We start from the raw sequence: 23917 nt of genomic DNA on the forward strand, positions 1-23917 counted from the left end.
AATAGGGAGAGAGGGAATGGAGAGAGAAAGAGAACAGAGATAGAATTTAGAGATAGGGAGAATGGAGAGATAGAGATAGGAAAGATAGAATGGAGAGATGGAGAGAATAGAGATAGGGAATGGAGAGAGAGAGATTGGAGAGAAAGAGAATTAAGGGATAGAAAGAATGGAGGGGCAGAATGGAGAGACAGAGAATGGAGAGACAGAGAGAATGGAGAGACAGAGAGAAAGGAGAAATAGAATGGAGAGAGAGAGAATGGAGAGAGAGGACATGGAGAGAGAATGAAGAGCTAGAAGAAATGTAGAGAGAGATGATGGAGAACAAGAGAGAATGGAGAGATAAAGAAAATGGAGAGGGGGGAATGGAGAGAGAATGGAGAGATATAAAGAATATAGAGAGAGAGATATTGACGACATAGAGAGAATGGAGAGATAGAGATGATGGAGAGATAAAGAGAATGAAGAGATAAAGAGAATGAAGAGATAGAGAGAATGGAGTGATAGTGAGATGGGGGAATGGAGATGGTTGTATAAAAGTAGGGAAGTCTTGCTACAACAGTACAGGACATTGGTGAGACTGTATCTGGAGTACTGTGTCCAGCCCTGCTCTCCTTACATAAGGAGGGATATACTTGCACTGGATATAATTCAGAGAAGGTTCACCAGGCTGACTCCTGGGATGAAGGAGTTGGTTTATAAGGAAAGGGTGAACAGGTTGGGCCTGTACCCATTGGAGTTTAGAAGAATGAGAGGTGATCTTATTGAAATATAAGATTCTGAGGGGACTTGACAGGGTGGATGCTGAGAGGATGAATCTAGAACCAGGGGGCACAGTTTAAAGATAATGAGTCTCCCATTTAAGACAGAGGTGAGGAGGAATTTCTTCTCTCAGACAGTCTTTAATCTTTGGAATTCTCTTCCCCAGTGAGCAGTGGAGGCTGGGTCATTGGATATATTCAAGGCTAAGTTAGAGAGATTTTTGATCGACAAGGGAGAAGTGGGTAATGGAGTGCAATCAGGGAAGTGGAGTTAAGGCCACAATTAGATCAGCCATGATTATTGAGTGGTGGAACAGGCTTCAGGGGCCGAAAAGCCTATTCCTGTTTCAATTTCTTATGATCGAGGGGAATAGAAAATTAGAGGGAGAATGGAGAGATAGAGGATGGGAGAGAGAGAGTGTGGGAATGGGGAGAGGGGGAAATAGAGAGGACCATGTGGAGGGGTGAAGGGGAGGGTGGAGTGGGAGCAGGAGGATGGGGTGAGTGTGTTAATGGGGACTAGGCAGTTTAGTAGGGGGAGGGCATTAGGAGAGGTGGGAGTTGGGAGCAGGCAGGGGAGAGATATTGGAAGGGAGGGTGTATTGGGGTTGCAGCTAGCAGTTCCCCTTCATCTAACACACCGAATTGGATCACCATTCATTCTGTGCTCATTTGGGATTCACCTACAGCCACATTTACAAACAGGCTGGATTCTCTCATGCTGAATGAGCTCTGCAATAGGGAACAGAATGAGGAAGTGAATGGATTGAGACAGATCCTGGAGCAACCCTGTATAAGACACATCCTGGGGTAGAGTGAGTCAGGAGCTGAGTCAGGGTAAATCACCCATATTGCACCCAGGCACGAACCTCTAATCCTGATACTGACTCATCCCCTTGACACTAACAGTGACCCTAACCCTGACACAAGCATAGGGAGTGAGAAAATCCCAGCGCAGATTGTTGGTGTCTCTGCTAGAGAGTGTACATGTGTAGATGACAGAATTGTCATTGGTTGTGAAGACACACACATTGACCAACATTCACCAACATTCACCGTCCAGGTCTCTCCCAAAAACAAGTAGCTGATAGAGTCTGAGCCTGAAGATAAGTCTTGTGAGCACAGAACCTTATCACATCTCTCAGTGCTTCATTGAGAGGTGCAGCCACTGTTAGTGAAGAAGGAAATGCAGGAACCACTTTAAAGTTAGCAAGGTGCCAGAATCAATGAGGAAAGCAGTGAATGTTTGCCCAAGACACCAGAAAATCTCTTCACTCTCCTCTCAAGCAGAATAAAGACACTCATATTGGGGATTGTAAGAGTATGTGTCGTATGGTTCCCCATCTCTAACCTATCTCTATCTAGAACCCTATCCCTAAACCTATCTCTAACTCTAAGCAGAACCCTGTCCTAACTCTAACCCTATCCAGAACCCTATCCCTTACCCTAACCCTAACACTATCCCTAAACCTTACCCTAACCCTAACCTATCCAGAACTGTATCCTCAGCCCTAACCCCAAGCTAAATACCTTAACTCCTAAGCCCCTAACACTATTAGCCTTTCCCTTAAACACTATAACCCCCTAACACCCTCAACCTTTCACCCTAACTATAACCCATAACCTAAACTCTCTGTGTCAATCATGTGATTTAGGGCAATAAGAGTTGATATGTAAAATCTTTGCTTTGCACCATGGAATCTTTAACATGCCCCCTCCCCTTAAGTAGATGGACGTTTAAGTTAACATTTCATTCCAACTACAATGATGTAGTGCCAGTGAGATCAGGTACTTAGCTTCTGTTGCCTGTGTCACTCAGGCTAGAATTGAAACAAACAGCCACACCAAATCAAACTGCTTGTCGCACAGCAGGTGAATTGTCTGCCATTGTCTCCCAGTAGAAACACACACCTCAGTTTTAAAATTCTCATCCTTGTTTTCAGATCCCTCCATGGTGTCACCCCTCCCTAATCTGTAATCACCTCCATAATCTGCCCACTCCTCCAATTCCAGCCTTTTGAGCATCCCAGGTTTTAATCGCTCCACCATTGGCGGCCTGGGTCCCTACTCTGGAATTCCCACCCTAAACCTCTCTAATTCAATGTGTGTTCAGCTAGCACTATTGCTATCTGTGTGCCTTTGAAGATAAAATATGTGCGTCTCGATGTAAGGTTTTAGAGATTGCAAGATTTGTGATTTGGCAGCGAATTACAGAGAGAAAAATTTGCTGCCGTGGACATATCGTTTTTGGAGATTAAAACATTTTTAAAAAAATGTCCTTGGGATGTGTGCGTTGCTAGCTGGCCCAGCGTTTATTGCCCACCCCTTGTTACTCTTGAGAATACAATGGTGGGCTGCCTTCTTGAATCAGGCAGTTTGTGTGCTGAAGATGCACCCACCGTGTTGTAAGGGAGAGTAATTGTCAGCCGTGGCTCAATGGATGGTACTGCCCCTGCATCCAGACCCACTCCTAGAAGCTTCAACATATAATTGAGGGAGTCCTGCAGGTGCTGCCTTCCAGAACCCCCTCTGCTCTCTCATGTGGCTGAAATGGTCCCTTGGGACTGTTTGAAAGAGTGGGGGATGGGGAATATTTATCCTTGAGCCAACATCACTTTGTTTGGTACAATATGTAATGTGGTATGTTTTATTGGCTGTAATGCACTTCGAGACATCCTGAGCTCATAAAACATGTTCCTTATTTCAGGTGACCTTACAGTAGCTGGAAGCAGTGTTTAAGCTAACCTTCAAAATTAATCAAACACTGCACAATCTTTGTGTTCTGTTTCTCTGGGCTGTGTTTGGGATGTAGTGTTATTTTAAACAAAGATTGAAGACATTACGAGATGTGCCAATGTTCATTCAAACACTGAAGTCCTTACACTCCCTGTTTGATCCATCACAGGACTCGTGTTGGCATTGAGAAGCAGGGGCTCTGACAGATTCCCCCTCTTTCCCTCCAACCAGTGTCTACTATTCCTCAATTTGGAGCTGTCCCACCTTTGTATGTCAAGGTTGTGGGTTCAAGGCCCACTCCAGAGACTTCAGCAGGTATTCCAGGCTGACACTCCAGTGCAGTACTGAGGGAGTGCTGTACTCTCAGAGGGTCAGTACTAAGGGAGCACTGCACTGTCAGAGGGTCAGTAACGAAGGAGAGCCGCACTGTCGGAAGGTCAGTACTGAGGAAGTGCTGCACTGTCAGAGGATCAGTACTGAGGGAGCGCTGCACTGTTGCAGAGTCAGTACTGAGGGAGCGCTGCACTGTCGGCAGGTCAGTACTGAGGGAGTGCTGCACTGTCAGAGAGTCAGTGCTGAAGGCATGCTGCACTGTCAGAGGGTCAGTACTGAGGGAGTGCTGCACTGTCGGAGGGTCAGCACCGAGGGAGTGCAGCACTGTCAGAGAGTCGGTGCTGAAGGCATGCTGCACTGTCGGAGGGTCAGTACTGAGGGAGTGCTGCACTGTCAGAGGGTCAGTACTGAAGGAGTGCTGCACTGTCGGAGGTCAGTACTGAGGGAGTGCTGCACTGTTGAAGAGTCAGTACCGAGGGAGCGCCGCACTGTCAGAGAGTCAGTACTGAAGGCATGCTGCACTGTCGGAGAGTCAGTACTGAGGGAGTGCTGCAGTGTCAGAGGGTCAGTACTGAGGGAGTGCTGCACTGTCGGAGGGTCAATGCTGAGAGAGTGCTGCACTGTCAGAGGATCAGTACTGAGGGAGCGCTGCACTGTTGCAGAGTCAGTACTGAGGGAGCGCTGCACTGTCGGCAGGTCAGTACTGAGGGAGTGCTGCACTGTCAGAGAGTCAGTGCTGAAGGCACGCTGCACTGTCAGAGGGTCAGTACTGAGGGAGTGCTGCACTGTCGGAGGGTCAGCACCGAGGGAGTGCAGCACTGTCAGAGAGTCGGTGCTGAAGGCATGCTGCACTGTCGGAGGGTCAGTACTGAGGGAGTGCTGCACTGTCAGAGGGTCAGTACTGAAGGAGTGCTGCACTGTCGGAGGTCAGTACTGAGGGAGTGCTGCACTGTTGAAGAGTCAGTACCGAGGGAGCGCCGCACTGTCAGAGAGTCAGTACTGAAGGCATGCTGCACTGTCGGAGAGTCAGTACTGAGGGAGTGCTGCAGTGTCAGAGGGTCAGTACTGAGGGAGTGCTGCACTGTCGGAGGGTCAATGCTGAGAGAGTGCTGCACTGTCGGAGTGTCAGTACTGAGGGAGAATTGCACTGTCGGAGGGTCAGTACTGAGGGAGCGCTGCACTGTCGGAGGGTCAGTACTGAGGGAGCGCTGCACTGTCGGAGGGTCAGTGCTGAGGGAGTGCTGCACTGTCGTAAATGCCATCACTTGGGTGATGTTAAACCGAAACTCCCTCTGACCTCTCAGGTGATGAAGAGAGCCTGCAGCTATTATTTCAAAGAAGAGCAAAGGAGCTCTCCCCAGCTGTTCTGGACAATATTCTATCCTTCACCCAGCATCACTATAAACAGATAATCTGACCAATATTGAATTACTGTTTCCGGGAGCTTGCTGTGCACAAATTGGCTGCTGCATTTACCTACATAATGACAGTGACTACACTTCAGAAGTATTTCTTTGGTTACAAAGCACTTTGGGACATTCGGGGACAATGCAAGGCACTACAGAGATGCAAAACAAAAACAGAAATACCTGGAAAACCTCAGCAGGTCTGGCAGCATCGCCAGAGAAGAACACAGTTGACGTTTCGAGTCCTCATGACCCTTCAACAGAACTAAGTAAAAATAGGAGAGGGGTGAAATATAAGCTGGTTGAAGGGCGGGGGGGGGGGGGGTGCGGAAGGGGGGAGAAGGTTGGGGTGGTTGTTGGGACAAGCAAGCAGTGATAGGAGGACATGAGGACTCGAAATGTCAACTGTGTTCTTCCCTGCCGATGCTGCCAGACATGTTAAGTTTTTCCAGGTATTTCTGTTTTTGTTTTGGATTTCCAGCATCCGTAGTTTTTGTTTTTATCGATACAGAGATACAAGTCAGCCTTTCATTTATTTTGTACAGGGTCACAAGAGGAAAGTTCGGATTTCAGGCAGACCATTGCTTCAATCAAAAAGTGAGACAGGGAGACAAGAAAACATTTGACAGAGAGAGACAGGCTCGAGGTGAATGAGGAATCCCTTTCAGAGGACAAGTCATTCTGTGTTTGTTCCAGGAACCAAGCCAAGTATTAGAAGGAGAGCATAGGAGCAGGATTGAAATCTTGAAGAGATTTGGGATTTCCACTAAGTTAAAGCGAATTACAGCTGGGAAGCCTGGGTTGTTTACATGAACCTTCATCAGTTTGAATGACGATTAAACAGAACCATCCTGTAGCATTCAGAATGAATTAGAGAAGGTTGTAAATACTTGGATAAGAGGAACCCAACACCCTTTAACACATGACTTGTTATGTAATACTTCAACATAGCAACTACAGCACAGGATATGCTTATTTTGTGAATATGTACTACATTCAAACATTATGTTCCCATACAATTGCCAAGGAGGTAGCTATTCCTTATAAATAACAGGGGCTGTTATTCTCTGTAATATACACAGGGACTGCTATTCTCTATAATATACACAGGGACTGCACTTCTCTATAATATATACAGGGACTGCTATTCTCTGTAATATACACAGGGACTGCACTTCTCTATAATATGTACAGGGACTGCTATTCTCTATAATATACACAGGGACTGCACTTCTCTATAATATGTACAGGGACTGCTAATCTCTATAATATGTACAGGGACTGCTATTCTCTATAACATACACAGGAGCTGCTACTCTCTGTAATATACACAGGGGCTGCTATTCTCTATAACATACACAGGGACTGCACTTCTCTATAATATGTACAGGGACTGCTATTCTCTATAATATACACAGGGGCTGCTATTCTCTATAATATGTACAGGGACTGCAATTCTCTATAATATACACAGGGACTGCAATTCTCTATAATATACACAGGAGCTGCTATTCTCCACAATATACACAGGAGCTGCTATTCTCCACAAAATACACACGGACTGCTATTCTCTATAAAACACACAGGTCTGCTATTGTCTATAATATACACAGGGACTGCTATTGTCTATAACATACACAGGGGCTGCTAATCTTTATTATATACACAGGGGCTGCTATTCTCTACCAGATGCACAGAGGCTGCTATTCTCTATAATATACACAGGGACTGCTATTGTCTAAAATATACACAGGAGCTGCTATTCTCTATAATATACACAGAGGCTGGTATTCTCTACAATATAGACAAGGGCTGGTATTCTCTACTATATACAGAGGGGCTGCTATTGTCTATAATATACACAGAAGTTGCTATTCTCTATAATATACACCGGGGCTGCAATTCTCTATAGTATACACAGGGGCTGGTATTCTCTATAATATACAAAGGGACTGGTATTCTCTACAATATAAACAAGGGCTGGTATTCTCTACTATATACACAGGGGCTGCTATTGTCTATAATATACACAGAAGGTGCTATTCTCTATAATATACACAGGGGCTGCTATTCTCTGTAGTATACACAGGGGCTGGTATTCTCTACAATATACACAGAGGCTGCTATTCTCTATAATATACACAGGGGCTGCTATTCTCTATAGTATACACAGGGGCTGCTATTCTCTACAATATACACAGGGGCTGCTATTCTCTATAATATATACAGGAGCTGCTATTCTCTATAATACACACAGAGACTGCAATTCTCTATAATATACACAGGGTCTGCTATTCTCCACAATATACACAAGGGCTGTTCTATAATATACGGTGCGGTGGCCATGTTAATGAATGGCTGTCCTTATCCACATCAGCCTTGGGACTTTCTACAAGAACCTGAAAAGATTGGGAGTGATCATACACTCTCCTCGAATCTACTCCTACGATGTAAACAAAGAGGATCCCAGAGCAGCAGGAGCTGAGACAGATAAGGAGCTGGCTGGCATTGATTCTGCAAGTGAGAAAGGCTGGCATTTCTATAGTGCCTTCCATGATCTCAGGATGCCGAAAAACAGCTTACAACTAATAAAGTAATTTGTAAGTGTAGTCACTGGGGTTGGAAGCAGAGCAGCCAATTTTCATACAGCAATAATGTGACGATGACCACGAAGTTTGTTTTTGGTGATGTCAGCTGAGGGACAAATATTGGCCAGGACACTGGGAATACTCCCCTGCTCCTCATTGAAGTGGTGGCCATGAAATTGTATACGTCCACCTGAGAGGGCACATGGCATCTTGGATTAACATCCCTTCCAAAAGGCAGCACGTCAGAATGTGCAGCACCCCCTGGATAATGTGCTGAAACCACATCAGTCTGAGGCAAGAGAAAATGTTCCACTGATCGACAGCTGATAGCACAATAACACGATAGGACTATTCCTGATTGCTGCAGTAATGCTAAAGGAATTCCTCACTCTAGATTAACAGGCTGCATTATTATGAATGGTGGAAGTGCCCAGCTAATGATAATCACCTCAGAATCAGTGATTAGACAATGCAAGTACACAGTCCATGGGATCTCTTTAAGTATAGATTGAATCAGTTAGATTTAATTGGAGACAAGTGGACTGTGAGAAAGTTGTGTTTGATGTGTTTAATTGGTTGGCATGTAAAACTTTCAACAGACACAAGTCTTGATTTATTAATGAGTCTAATTCAGTCTGAGGTATTGCATGAATTAAAACAACCCTTTAGAGGGTCTCGCACGTATTTAATAGCGAAAGAAAAGACTTGCATTTATATAGCATCTTTCACAACCTCGAGACATCTTAAAGTAATTCACAGCCAACTAAGACCTTTTCCAAACATAACCATGGTTGGAACGTAAGAAATGTGGCAGCCAATTTGTGCACAGCAAGATCCCACGAACAGCAGAATGAAATCACTTATGCTGATGGTGGCTGTGCGAGGAATATTGTCCCAATGGCACAGTTGAGACATGTGACGCTCGAATTTGGAAACTTGGCCGAGGGAAAATTTACACCTGCCTGACATAGGGCCTCAGTTAAACATTTCATCTAAAAGACAGCACCCCCTCAGTACTGACCCTCCGACAGTGCAGCACTCCCCAAGTACTGACCCTCCAACAGTGCAGCACTCCCTCGGTACTGACCCTCCGACAGTGCAGCACTCCCTCAGTACTGACCCACCGACAGTGCAACACTCCCTCAGTACTGACCCTCCGACAGTGCAGCACTCCCTCAGTACTGACCCTCCGACAGTGCAGCACTCCCTCAGTACTGACCCTCCGACAGTGCAGCACTCCCCAAGTACTGACCCTCCAACAGTGCAGCACTCCCTCAGTACTGACCTCTGACAGTGCAGCAATCCCTCAGTACTGACCTCTGACAGTGCAGCACTCCCTCGGTACTGACCCTCCGACAGTGCAGCACTCCCTCAGTACTGACCCTCCGACAGTGCAGCACTCCCTCAGTACTGACCCTCCGACAGTGCAGCACTCCCTCAGTACTGACCTGAGGACGTCAGTTGGAATTTGTGCTCAATATTGAGGTGTGATATCCCTCCCTGAATCAATGAATTATCCAAGGTAGGAAATAAAAAAAACTGCAATTACTGGAATTTCCTCCACCATCTTATCTGCATGAGTTGGACCTGGAAATTCTCTTCTCTCTGTGCGCAGTCTCACTCCAATTCCGCCAATATCAAGCCACAGTCATGTTCTCTGGCAATCACATGGGACACTAAATAGTCAAAAATCATCGTGAAGGATTGGAGTCAGAGGAAGCCGTAGAACTTGCATAGGCCATTCCTTCGGTTTGAAAATTATTGCTCTAAATCATTCACCCATCATCCAGTCCAAACTTCAGGACCAAGTACTGGGGCAGCTTTTCAGTTTGTAATGTGACTTCATTCTGATGGCTTTATTATTCACTTGAAGACACATTTTGTAACGAGGGGAAATAAAATCACTCTGAAGATTGCAATTGAAAAAGAGAAGCATGATTTTCTTTCTGCTTGCCCCTGAGTGACTGTTCATGATGTTGTGTGACTGCTCCCTTCCCCGACCTGCACTGAACAATTCGATCAGAGGATAATCACTTATACAAACATTGAGTAGTGCTGAGCTAAAATACTGACCACAAGCCCTCTCTGTCACAAGACGTAACATCTCCAAGACATCGTCCAGCTTCACTCCAGCCTCAGCTCATCTGCTGCTGAAACCTCATTCACGCCTTCGTTACCTCCAGACTCGACTATCTCAACACTCTCCTGGCTGTCTTCCCTCATTCAACCCTGTGTAACTTCAGTTCATCCAAAACTTTACTGCCTGTTCTTAACTCGCACCAAGTCCTGTTCACCCTGCTCACTGACCCACTCTGGCTCCTGGTCCAACAACACTCCCATTTAAAAATTCTCTTCCCTGTTACTGTTGTCACCATGGGATCGCCCCTTCATATCTCTGTAATCTCATCCAGCCCTACAACACTTCAAAATTTATTTTATTCATTCATGGGCTGAGGGCTTCGCTGGCTGGGCCAGCAATTATTGCCCATCCCTAATTGCCCTTGAGAAGGTGGTGGTGAGCTGCCTTCTTGAACCGCTGCAGCCCATGTGGTGTAGGTACACCTACAGTGCTATTAAGGAGGGAGTTCCAGGATTTTGACTCAGCGACAGTCAAGGAACAGCGATATATTTCCAAGTCAGGATGGTGAGTGACTTGGAGGGGAACTTCCAGGTGGTGGTGTTCCCATCTATCTGCTGCCCTTGTCATTCTAGATAGTAGTGGACGTGGGTTTGGAAGGTGATGTCTAAGGACCCCTGATGAGTTCCTGCAGTGCATCTTGTAGATGGTACACACTGCTGTTACTGTGCGTCAGTGGCAGAGAGAGTGAATGTTTGTGAATGTGGTGCCAATCAAGTGGGCTGCTTTGTCCTGGATAGTGTCAAGCTTCTTGAGTGTTATGGGAGCCGCACTCACCGAGGCAAGTGGGGAGTATTCCATCACACTCCTGACCTGTGTCTTGTAGATGGTGGACAGTCTTTGGGGAGTCAGGAGGTGAGTTACTTGCCATAGGATTCCCAGCCTTTGACTTGTTCTTGCAGCCACAGTATTTATATGGCTGGTCCAGTTCAGCTTCTGGTCAATGATAACCCCCAGGATGTTGATAGTGTGGGATTCAGTGATAGTAATGCTATTGAATGTCAAGGGGCATTGGTTAGATTCTCTCTTCTTGGAGATGGTCATTGCCTGGCACTTGTGTGGTGTGAATGTTATATTTGCCACTTTTCAGCCCAAGCTTGGATATTGTCCAGGTCTTGCTGCATTTGCACATGAACTGCTTCAGTATCTGAGGAGTTGTGAAGGGTGCTGAACATTGTGCAATCATCAGCGAACATCCCGACATCTGACCTTATGATGGAAGGAAGGTCATTGATGAAACAGCTGAAGATGGTTGGGCCGAGGACACTACCCTGAGGAACTCTTGCAATGATGTCCTGGAGCTGAGATGACTGACCTCCAACAACCACAGTCATTTTCCTCTGTGCTAGTATGACTCCAAGCAGTGGAGAGTTTTTCTCCTGATTCCCATTGACTCCAGTTTTGCTGGGGCTCCTTATTGCCACATTTGGTCAAATGATGTCAAGGGCAGTCACTCTCACTTCACCTCAGGGATTCAGCTCTTTTGTCCATGTTTGAGCCAAGGCTGTAATGAGGTCGGGAGCTGAGTGATCCTAGCGAAACCCAAATTGAGCAGGTTATCGCTAAGCTTTTGCCGCTTGATGCACTGTTGATGACCCCTTCCATTACTTTACTGATGCTGGGGAGTAGAGTGATGGGGCAGTAATTGGCCAAATTGGATTTGTCCTACTTTTTGTGTGCAGGACATACTTGGGCAATTTTCCACCTAGCCAGGTAGATGTCAGTGTTGTAGCTGTACTGGAACAGCTTGGCTAAGGGCACGGCAAGTTCTGAAGCACAAGTCTTCAGTACTATTGCGGAATATTGTCAGGGCCCATAGCCTTTTCAGTATCCAGTGCCTTCAGCTGTTTCTTGATGTCACGTGGAGTGAATTGAATTGGCTGAAGACTGGCACCCATGATGCTGGGGACCTCCGGAGGAGGCTGAGATGCTTTCCCCTAATTCCAGATTCTTGGATCTCTCTCCAGTTTTAGTTCATTCACCATTGGTGTCTTCAGCTGCCTGGGCCCCAAGGTCTGGAAATCCCTGTGTAAACCTGTCCACCTCTCCTCCCGAAAGCCTGCCCCTCTGACCAAGCTTTTAATATTGTTTTATGTGGTTCGATGTCAGGTTGTGTTTGATAATCGCTCCTGTTGGGACTGCGCTGTCGGAGGTGCCATCTTTCAGATGAGATGTCAAACTGAGGCCATTGCTGCTTTCTCGGGCGACCATGAAAGATCCCAGGGCACGATTCTGAAGACGAGCAGGGAAATTTTCCCTGGTGCCCTGGCCAATATTTATCCCTCAGTTAACATCACAAAAAGAGCAGATTATCTAGTCACTACCACATTCCTTTTTCTGGAATTTTTGCTGTGTGGACTATGGCCGCCGCATTCTTCTATGTTACAACAGTGATTCCATTTCAAAAGTACTTCACTGGCTGGAAAGACCTTCGGAATGCCCTGAAGTTGTGCAAGGCATTCTGGAAATCCAAGATAAAAGCAAAAAAACTGCGGATGCTGGAAATCCGAAACAAAAACAAAAATACCTGGAAAAACTCAGCAGGTCTGACAGCACCTGTGGGAGAGGTCGAAATGTTAACTCTGTCTTCCTCTCCACAGATGCTGTCAGACCTGCTGAGTTTTTCCAGGTATTTTTGCTTTTGATTCTGGAAATCCATTTGCCTGGGCCCCAATCTCTGGAATTTTCTCTCTAAACCTCTCAGTCTCTCCATCTCACTTTCGTCCTTTAAGACACTTCTTAAAACCTGCCTCCTTGACCAAGCTTTTGATCACCTGACCTAATATCTCCTAAGGTGGTCCAGTGTCAAGCTTTGTTTTATAATGATCCTGAGAAGCCCCTTGGGAATGCTTCATTATGGTAAAGGTGCTATATAAATACAATTGTTGTTCTATAAATGAAATTTTTTTCCAATCTTTCTGGGTGAAATACACAGGGGAGGTGGATGGGTGAAATGTTTGGGGTGGAAACCTCACTTTACACCGTACACGGGTAGAATTTAAACAACATTTTAATTATATTAGGATCAATGGGTCAAACTTCTATCAGCATCTGATTAACCTGATTAACCCCCTCTCTTATGATCTTTTCAAAGCACCTATAATTGGATTAACCTGGGATTGAAGAATAGGCATTGTTCCTCATGTTCCGTGTTGTGTATTTGCCAGTGGGCTTTGCATGAAGCACAGGGAGCTTATCAGATCGATAAAAAGGAGCTATGTGTCTGAAGTCACAGGCCATGTTTTACCCCTCCATCAAGCCCCCTGCAACCTCTGCTGCCTTTCTTAAGGTTTCGATAGGGTCAATGTAGAGAAGATGTTTCCACTTGTCAGGGAGACAGGAACTAAGGGCCGTTAACATAAGATAGCCACTAATAGTTTCTGGTCAGAATGTGGAACTTGCTAGCACGGGAATTGGTTGAGGTGAAGAGTATGGATACATTTAAGGAGAAGCTGGATAAACACATGAGGGTGAGAGAAATAGAAGGACGTGGTGATAGCGTGAGATGAAGTAGGAGGCTTGTATGGAGCATAAACACCAGCACAGAGCAGACCAGATGGGCCGAATGTCCTGCTCCTGTGCTGTAAGTAGATTAACCTTTGTTTCTTTGTAACATTGTAATGCACAGCCCAGTCTGCAAAGAGAGCTGCAGGCTACAGAGAGTGTGTAGTAGGTCTGCAGAGTGATGTTGGTCCTGCTTTAGGACTTTCTCATTATGTTACATCTGATGCTTTCTTTCTTAAGTGGCTTTGGCTGCAGCTGGAGTAAATCTAGAGCATCAGCGTCCCCTTGTGGTGAAGTGCAGTGACTTTCAGAGTTAAAGTCATCAGACCGCACACAACTGCTTCATTAAAAAATAGGAGCAGGAGTAGGCGATTCAGCCCCTCGAGCCTGCCCCGTCACTCAATAAGATCACGGCTGGTCTAATTGTGGCCTCAACTCCACTATTCTGTCTATTCCCCTAATCTTTGATTCCCTTGTCAATCCAAAATCTGTCAACTCTGTCTTGAATATATTCAGCCAGCCTCCACTGCTCACTGTTGAAGAGAATTACAAGCTTGAGTATTGCTGAAAAAAGAGACATGTCAAAGTATTTCGTCTTGCACTCATCAGGACATTTGCAAGAATACCAATATGGTGGGGGAGAAACATCAATTTATACTGTATGTGAAGAGAGTGCTGATTGGAGGGCAAATGGCATTGCCATGGAGAATGCACCAATGATGGTGACTGGCTGTTAACTGCCAAGCATTGTTTGAAATTTTAAACCAGACAGTTTGACCCTGATTGGTCAAGGCATTTCCTTGAGCAATGCACCAGCAAGAGTCTATCACTTATTTTGTTTAGCTGAAACAGGTGCAGTGTACGTGTTCTGTCTGCAGAGAACAGGATCCTGTGTATATGTAACTTGCAGTACACACAAATGCCCCACACTGCGAGCCCAACTGACAATCTTAAATTGGTTGTCAGCGTAATTCTTCGCTCACTGAAGACTATTTAGCAAATATTGTCCAATCGCGGAATCACATCTAATGTTGGACACTGAGTTTTGCAAACACGGGCCGGTTGGATACGACCTGTACCTTGCCCGTTTCGAACAGTGTTTGATATGATCCACCAGCTTTTGGGACGTACGGCCTACATACCTAGCATCATACTAGTACTGAAATTCATATACCACTTATTTGCGTGATAGGCAGAATGTCTTTTTGGCTTGACGGCAGCATCCTGTTTGTGGTGAATACCACTCGTGTAGCAGTGTGAAACAGCTAGCTTCATCTGTTGCTCAAATTTTTGAGATACTTTGCCCTTCCAGGGTAATCTAAAGTAGACTGGGCAATTTTCAGGTCAAAAGTGACGGCCTTAGGCCCATTCATGGGTTTGCACAATATACAGCGCAAAATGATCTGAACAGGATAGCCATTATCCTGTGACATCCTGCAGCGTCAACTCGCAGACACTTCCTCTTCCCTCCCCCTGGACCATGACCCCACCACTGAACATCAAGCCATTGTTTCCAGGATTGTCACTGACCTCATCTCCTCGGGAGATCTTCCTCCCACAGCTTCCAACCTGATAGTTGCCCAACCTCAGACGGCCCGCTTCTACCTCCTACCCAAAATCCACAAACAGAACTGTCCCGGCAGACCGATCGTGTCAGCCTGTTCTTGCCCCATGGAACTCATTTCTCGTTATCTTGACTCTCTTCTCTCTCGCCTTGTCCAGTCCCTTCCCACCTACATCCGTGATTCCTCTGACACCTTACGTCACATCAACAATTTCCAGTTCCCTGGCCCCAACCGCTTCCTCTTCACCATGGACCTCCAATCCCTCTACACCTCCATCCCCCAATGGGATGGTCTGAGGGCCCTTAGCTTCTTCCTGGAACAGAGGCTCGAACAATCCCCATCCACCACTACTCTCCTCCATCTGGCTGAACTTGTTCTCACACTGAACAATTTCTCCTTCAACTCCTCTCACTTCCTCCAAATAAAAGGTGTGGCTATGGGTACCCGCATGAGCCTGTCTCTTTATGGGGTATGTGGAACATTCCTTGTTCCAGTTCTACTCCAGCCCCCTCCCACAACTCTTTCTCCGGTACATCGATGATTACTTCGGTGCTGCTTCATGCTCTCGTCGGGACTTGGAAAAATTTATTAATGTTGCTTCCGATCTCCACCCCTCCATCATTTTCACATGGTCCATCTCTGACACTTCCCTTCCCTTCCTTGACCTCTCTGTTTCAATTTCTGGTGATAGACTGTCCACCAATATCCATTACAAGCCTACCGATTCCCACAGCTACCTCGACTACAGCTCCTCACACCCCGCTTCCTGTAAGGACTCCATCCCATTCTCTCAGTTCCTTCGCCTCCATCGCAACTGTTCTGATGATGCTACCTTCAAAACAGTTCCTCTAACATGTCGTCCTTCTTCCTTAACCAAGGTTTTCCACCCATGGTTGTTGACAGGGCCTTCAACCATGTCCAGCCCATCTCCCGCGCATCCACCCTCACGCCTTCTCCTCCCTCCCAGAAACATGATAGGGTCCCCCTTGTCCTCACTTATCACCCCACCAGCCTCCGCATTCAAAGGATCATCCTCCGCCATTTCTGCCAACTCCAGCTTGATGCCACCACCAAACACATCTTCCCTTCATCCCCCCGGCGGCATTCCGTAGGGATTGTTCCCTCCGGGACACCGTGGTCCACTCCTCCATCACCCCCTACTCCTCAACCCCTACCTATGGCACCTCCCCATGCCCACGCAAAAGATGCAACACCTGCCCTTCACTTCCTCTCTCCTCACCATCCAAGGGCCCAAACACTCCTTTCAAGTGAAGCAGCATTTCATTTGCATTTCCCCCAACTTAGTCAACTGCATTCGTTGCTCCCAATGTGGTCTCCTTTACACTGGAGAGACTAAACGTAAACCGGGTGACCGCTTTGCAGAATACCTGCGGTCTGTCCGCAAGAATGACCCAAATCTCCCTGTCGCTTGCCATTTTAACATCCCACCCTGCTCTCTTGCCCAGATCCTTGGCTTGCTGCATTGTTCCAGTGAAGCCCAACGCAAACTGGAGGAACAACACCTCATCTTCCGACTAGGCACTTTACAGCCTTCCAGACTGAATATTGAATTCAACAACTTTAGATCTTGAACTCCATCCTCCATCCCCACCCCCTTCCTTTTGTTTTTTCCAATAATTTATATAGATTTTTCTTTTCCCACCTATTTCCATTATTTTTAAACCTTGTATGCCCTGCTAGTCCTTCCACCCCACCCCCACTAGAGCTGTACCTTGAGTGCCCTGCCATCCATTCTTAATTAGCACATTCTTTTAGATAATATCACCACCTTCAACACCTCTTTGTTCCTCTGTCTGTGACATCTTTTGATTATTTGCTCCTATCACTGCTTGCTTGTCCCTACAACCACACCACTACCCCCTCCCACTACTCTCTCCGTCCCCCCCAACTTTAAACCAGCTTATATTTCACCCCTCTTCTAATATTCAATCAGTTCTGCTGAAGGGTCATGAGGACTCGAAACGTCAACTCTTTTCTTCTCCGCCGATGCTGCCAGACCTGCTGAGTTTTTCCAGGTAATTCTTTTTTTTTTTGTTTTTGTTTTGGATTTCCAGCATCAGCAGTTTTTTGTTTTTATTCATATTTTTGTTTTTATAGCCACTATCCTGCAGGATGTCTTTGACACGCCTTATTACAGCATCAAGGTTGCATGGTGAGCAAATGGCTTGGGCCCTATTTATGAGGTTGCCAATAAAGCCAATCTTATAGCATGTGGAACTGTAAGAATCCCAATGTGTATATTGACCAGTGAAGTAGACCATGGTGGGAAACTCCCTGGCAGACTTCTCAACTAGTACATTAAGGAAAAGGAATTCAAAGGTGAAATTGAGGACGGGATGATTTAAATTTCAATAATGTTTGGCAGTTAACTGTCAGTCACCATCAGTGGTGCATTCTCATTGGCAATGCCACTTGCCGATCTATCAGCACTCAAGGCAAAAAGCTTCAACATCTTTTTTTTAAGCAATACTGAAGTTCTGTACGACCAAATGACTATTAGAATTACAAACACTGTTGACCCTCTGAGAGAAGAAATTCCTCCTCATCTCCATCTTAAATCAGAGACCCCTTATTTTTAAACTGTGCCCCTAGTTCTAGACTCTGGAAGTTTACTCTGAACAGAGGATGTGGTGGCATAGTGGTATTGTCACTGGACTAGTGAAGACCCAGGGTAATGCTCTAGGGTCCTGGGTTCAATGGCGGACTGGTGGAAGATGGTGGAAGATTTGAATGCAATAAAAATCTGGAATTAAAAGTTTAATGATAACCATGAATTAATTGCTATTTATCTAGTTCATGAATTCCCTTTCGGGGAGGAAATCTGCCATCCTTACCCGGATGTGACGCTTAACAGCCCTCTGAAATGGCTGAGTAAACCACTTATCAAGCCACTACAAGATCCAGAAGGAATGAAACTGGCCATGCCACTCAGCATTCACGAAGGCATCAGGAATGACAATGGCAATCTCAGCCCTGACGACCCAGGAAAGCCCTCCTCACTAACATCTGGGAGCTAGTGCCAAAATTGGGGGAGCTGCCTCACAGACTAGTCAAGCAACAGCCTGACATAGTCATTCTCACGGAATCAAACCTTACAGATAATGTCCCAGAAACCAACATCACCATTCCTGTGCATGTCCTGTTGGCGCGACAGCAGAGGTGGTGGCACAGTGATATACAGTCATGAAGGAGTTACCATTTGGAGCTGGCAAGGGTGCAGAATGTACTCTGGGTGGGGGACTTCAATGTCCATCATCAAGAGTGGGTTGGTAGCATCACTAGTGACTGAGCTGGCCGAGGCTTAGAGGACAAAGCTGCTAGACCAGGTCTGCAGCAGGTGGTGAGGGAACAAACAAGAGGAAAAACATACTTGACCTCATCCTCACCACATGCCTGCTGCAGATATATCTCTCCATGATAGTACTTGTAGGAGTGACCACTGCACAGTCATTGTGGAGGCGAAGACCTGTCTTCACGTTGAGGGTACCCTCCATTGTGTTGTGCAGCACTACCACTGTGCTAAATGGGATAGATTTTGAACAGATCTAGCAACTAAATACTGGGCATCCATGAGGCACTGTGGGCCATTAGAAGCAGAATTGTACTCGAACAGAATCTGTAATCTTATGGCCCAGCATATCCCCCACTCTACCATTACCATCAAACAGGGGATCAACCCTGGTGAGGTGTCAACCTGGTGAAGCTACAACACAGGACTACTTGTGTGCCAAACAGCATAAGCAGCAAGTGATAAACAGAACTAAGCGATTCCACAACCAATGGATCAGATCTAAGCTCTGCAGTCCTGCCACATCCAGTCGTGAATGGTGATGGTCAATTAAGCAATTCACTGGGGGAGGATATTCCACAAATATCCCCATCCTAAATGATGGAGGAGCCCAGCACATTAGTGCAAAACATAAGGCTGAAGCATTTGCAATAATCTTCAGCCAGGCATGCTGAGGGATGATCCATTTCGATCTCCTCCAGAGATCCCCAACATCACAGATGCCAGTCTTCAGCCAATTCAATTCACCCCATGTGATATCAAGAAATGGCTGAAGGCACTGGATACTGAAAAGGCTATGGGCCATAACAATATTCCGGCAATAGTACTGAAGACTTGTGCTACAGACATGGTCGAGCCCCTACCCAAGCTGTTCCAGTACAGCTACAATACTGGCATCTACCCGGCTATGTGGAAAATTGCCCAGGTATGTCCTGCACACAAAAAGCAGGACTAATCCAACCCAGACAATAACCGTCTACTCTCGATCATCAGTAAAGTGATGGGTCAGGACATTAACACTGTTTTCAAGCGGAGCTTGCTTAGCAATAACCTGCTCACTGTTGCCCAGCTGGACTCCCAAGGTGAGGTGAGAGTGACTGCTCTTGACATCAAGGCTGCATTTGACTGGATGTGGCATCAAGGAGCCCGAGCAAAACTGGAGTCAATGTAAATCAGGGGGAAAACTCTCTGCTGGTCGGAGTCATACCTAACACAAAGGAAGATGGTTGTGGATGTTGGAGGTCAATCATCTCAGTTCCAGCACATCACTCCAAGAGTTCCTCAGGGTAGTGTCCTCGGCCCAACCATCTTCAGCTGCTTCATCAATGACCTTCCTTCCATCATAAGGTCAGAAGTGGGGATGTTCGCTGATGACTGCATAATGTTCAGCACCATTCGTGGCTCCTCAGATACTGAAGTAGTTCATGTCCAAATGCAGCAAGATCTGGACAATATCCAGACCTGGGCTGACAAGTGGCAAGTAACATTTGCCCCACACAAGTGTCAGGTAATGACCATCTCCAACAAGAGAGAATCCAACCATCGCCCCTTGATGTTCAATGGCATTACTATCACTGAATCCTACAACTATCAACATCCTGCGGGTTACCGTTGGCCAGAAACTGAACTGGACTAGCCATGTAAATACTGTTGCTACAAGAGCAGTACAGAGGTTAGGAATCCTGCAGTGAGTAACTCACCTTCTCACTCCCCAAAGCCTGTCCACCATCTACAAGGCACAAGTCAGGAGTGTGATGGAATACTCTCCACTTGCTTGGATGAGTGCAGCACCCACAACACTCAAGAAGCTTGACGCCTTCCAGGACAAAGCAGCCTGCTTGATTGGCACCACATCCACAAACATTCACTCCCTCCACCATTGACGCACAGTAGCAGCAGTGTGTACCATCTACAAGATGCACTGCAGAAACTCACCAAGGCTTCTTCATCAGCAGCTTCCAAACCCACGATCGCTACCATCTAGAAGGACAAGGCCACCACCTGGAAGTTCCCCTCCAAGTCACTCACCATCCTGACTTGGAAATATATCACAGTTCCTTCACTGTCACTGGGTCAAAATCCTGGAACTGCCTCCCTAACAGCGCTGTGGGTGTACTTACCCCACATGGACTGCAGCAGTTTAAGAAGGCAGTTCACCACCACCTTCTCAAGGGTAATTAGGGATGGGCAACAAATATTGGTCTAGCCAGCAACATCCACATCTTGTGAATGAATTTTTAAAAATCCACACTGTCAAGGCCCCTCAGGATCTTATGTTTCAAAAAGGTCACCGATCGTTCTTCGAGGCTCCAATGAGTACAGACCCAACCTGCTCAACCTTTCACCCCAGGAGTCAGCCTAATGAACCTTCTCTGAACTGCCTCCAATGCCAGTATATCCTTCCTTCATTTAATGGAGTAGGGTTGATTTTCTTGTTGAAACCTTTGTAATCCTGCTTGTACCCAGCTGCTGCTGAATCCCTCGTCTGTGCCTTTGTCACCTAGCTCGATGATTCCCACACACTTCTGGTCGGCCTCCCATCCTCCACTCCCATCCTTCAATTCATCAAAAACTCTGCTGTCACCGAGCCCCATTCACCCCTCACCCGCTCTGCTCACTGACCAGTCCGGCATCTTCTCGATGTCCAAATCTCTCCAAGGCCTCATCCCCTCCCTATCTCTGTAATCTCCTCCACCTCTCTCAAACCCTCTGAGGTATCTGTGCTCCTCTGAACCCAGCCTCTTGATTTGCATCACCCCACCATTGGCAGCCATGCCTTCAGCTGCCTGGGCATGAAGCTCTGGAACTCCTCTCTAAACCCGTCTGTCTCACTCTCTCGCTCATCGTTTAAGAGATTCCTTTAAAACCTCCCTCTTTAACCAAGCTTTTCATTGTCTGCCCTGATATCATTATGTGCCTTGGTGTCAAATTTGCTTTATCATGCTCCTGGGAAGTGTCTTTGGATGTTTTACTACGTAAAAGGTGCAATCTAAAGGCAAGTTATTGTTATTGAACTAGTGTGTTTGGGATATCCGCAGGCAAAGGATAGAAACAGCCAATGACCATGTGAGTTTTTCCCATCATGGCCTCAGCTCCATCAATTCAATCTGGTGGTGGGATCTCTGTGAAATTGTGAGCGGTTCCTCAGTGAAGAGTGAAATGATTAGATTATTTCCCCATTCCGACTCCCCGTCATTCACACCTGACTCGTGATAGCCAGGGACCTTATCCCCACCAGCACCATTCCATCAGGAACCATCCTGGATCGCTGTTACCGATCTTCCTCCCTAGACCCACCCAATTCCATTCCCAACCAAATATTTACCCAATTATTTTTTTGAGGTAAATGCAAGGAAAATCAGAAAGAACTGTGTTTCTGACACACCTTGCAGGACTCAGAATGCCCCAAAGCGTTTCACATCCAACCCAATACTTTCCTGCAGCTTTGTCACGGCCATTGGTGCAGTTAACTCAGAGGGCTGGTGTCCGCTACAGAATAACACCAATAGCACATGTTCAATTCCCATCTCGGCTGAGAAAGACTCAGTGCCTAATTCCTCAACCTGGCCCTGAGAGAGGAAAGCAATGACAAGCCACCACTGACAGAAATGACCAAAAAAACAGCTCAGGATGAAGCATCAGCAGACACTGAGGCAAGGACCCACCATCGGGCTTTTTCTTCATTCATTCACAGGATGTGGGCTTCGCTGGCTGGGCCAGCATTTATTGCCCATCCCCTAGTTGCCCCTTACAAGGTGGTGGTGAGCTGCCTTCTTGAACCACTGCAGTCCATGTGGTGTAAGTACACCCACAGTGCTGTTAGGAAGGGAGTTCCAGGATTTTACCCAGCGATAGTGAAGGAACGGTGATATATTTCCAAGTCAGGATGGTGAGTGACTTGGAGGGGAACTTCCAGTTGGTGGTGTTCTCATCTATCTGCTGCCCTTGTCCTTCTAGATGGTAGTGGTCATAGATTTGGAAGGTGCTGACGAAGGAGCCTTGGTGAATTCCTGCAGTGCATCTTGTAGATGGTACACACTGCTGCCACTGTGTGTCAGTGAAGGACGGAGTGAATGTTTATGGATGTGGTGCCAATCAAGCAGGCTGCTTTGTCCTGGACAGTGTAAAACTTCTTGAGTGTTGTGGGTGCTGCACTCATCCAGGCAAGTGGGTTGTATTCCATCACACTCCTGACTTGTGCCTTGTAGATGGTGGACAAGTTTTAGGGAGTCAGGAGGTGAGTTACTTGTCACAGGATTCCTAGCCTCTGACCTGCTCTTGTGGCCACAGTATTTATATGGCTAGTCCAGTTCAGTTTCTGGCTAATTGTAACCCTGAGGATGTTGATACTGTGGGATTCAGTGATGGTAATGTCATTGAATGTCAAGGGGTGATGGTTCACCATCCCTGGGTATGTCCAGACCCACTGGCAGGACAGACCCAACAGAGGTGGCGTCACAGTGGTATGCAGTGGGGAGGGAGTTGCCCAGGGAGTCCTCAACGTCAACTCCGGACCCCATGAAATCTCATGGCATTAAGTCAAGTATGGGCAAGTAAACCTCCTGCTGATTACCATGTACCGCCCTCCCTCAGCTGATGAATCAGTGCTCCTCCATGTTGAACACCACTTGGAGGAAGCACTGAGGGTGGCAAGGGCACAGAATGTACTCTGGGTGGGGGACTTCAATGTCCATCACCAAGAGTGGCTCTGTAGCACCACCACAGACTGAGCTGACTGAGTCCTAAAGGACATAGCTGCCAGACTGGGTCTGTGGCAGGTGGTGAGGGAACCAACAAGAGGGAAAAACATACTTGACCTCATCCTCACCAACCTGCCTGCTGCAGATGCATCTGTTATTGACAGTATCGGCAGTAGTGACCCCTGCACAGTCATTGTGGAGACGAAGTCCCGTCTTCACATTGAGGATACCCTCTATCGTGTTGTGTGGCACTACCGCCGTGCTAAATGGGATAGATTTCAAACAGATCTAGCAACTCATTCTGGGCGCCCATGAGGCGCTGTGGGCCATTAGCAGCAGCAGAATTGTACTTGAACACAATCTGTAACCTCATGGCCCGGCATATTCCTCACTCTAACATCACCACCAAGACTCTCACCTCACCTCAGGAGTTCAGCTCTTTTGTCCATGTTTGAACCAAGACTGTAATGAGGTCAGGAGCTGAGTGGCCCAAACTGAGCATCAGTGAGCAGATTATTGCTAAGCAAGTGCCGCTTGATAGCACTGTTAATGACCCCTTCAGTTACTTTACTGATGATGGAGAGTAGACTGATGGTGCAGTAATTGGCTGGTTTGGATTTGTCCTGCTTTTTGTGTGCAAGACATACCTGGGCAATTTTCCACATAACCAGGTAGATGCCAGTGTTGTAGCTGTAGTGAAACAGCTTGGCTAGGGGCACGGCAAGTTCTGGAATGCAGGCCTTCAGTAATATTTACTGGAATATTGTCAGGGCCCATAGCCTTTGCAGTATCCAGTGCCTTCAGATATTTCTTGATATCACGTGGAATGAATTGAATCGGTTAAAGACTGGCATCTCTGATGCTGTGGACCTCTGGAGGA

Source organism: Carcharodon carcharias, chromosome 10 (genome assembly GCF_017639515.1).
Source record: "Carcharodon carcharias isolate sCarCar2 chromosome 10, sCarCar2.pri, whole genome shotgun sequence".
Lineage (NCBI taxonomy): Eukaryota > Metazoa > Chordata > Chondrichthyes > Lamniformes > Lamnidae > Carcharodon > Carcharodon carcharias.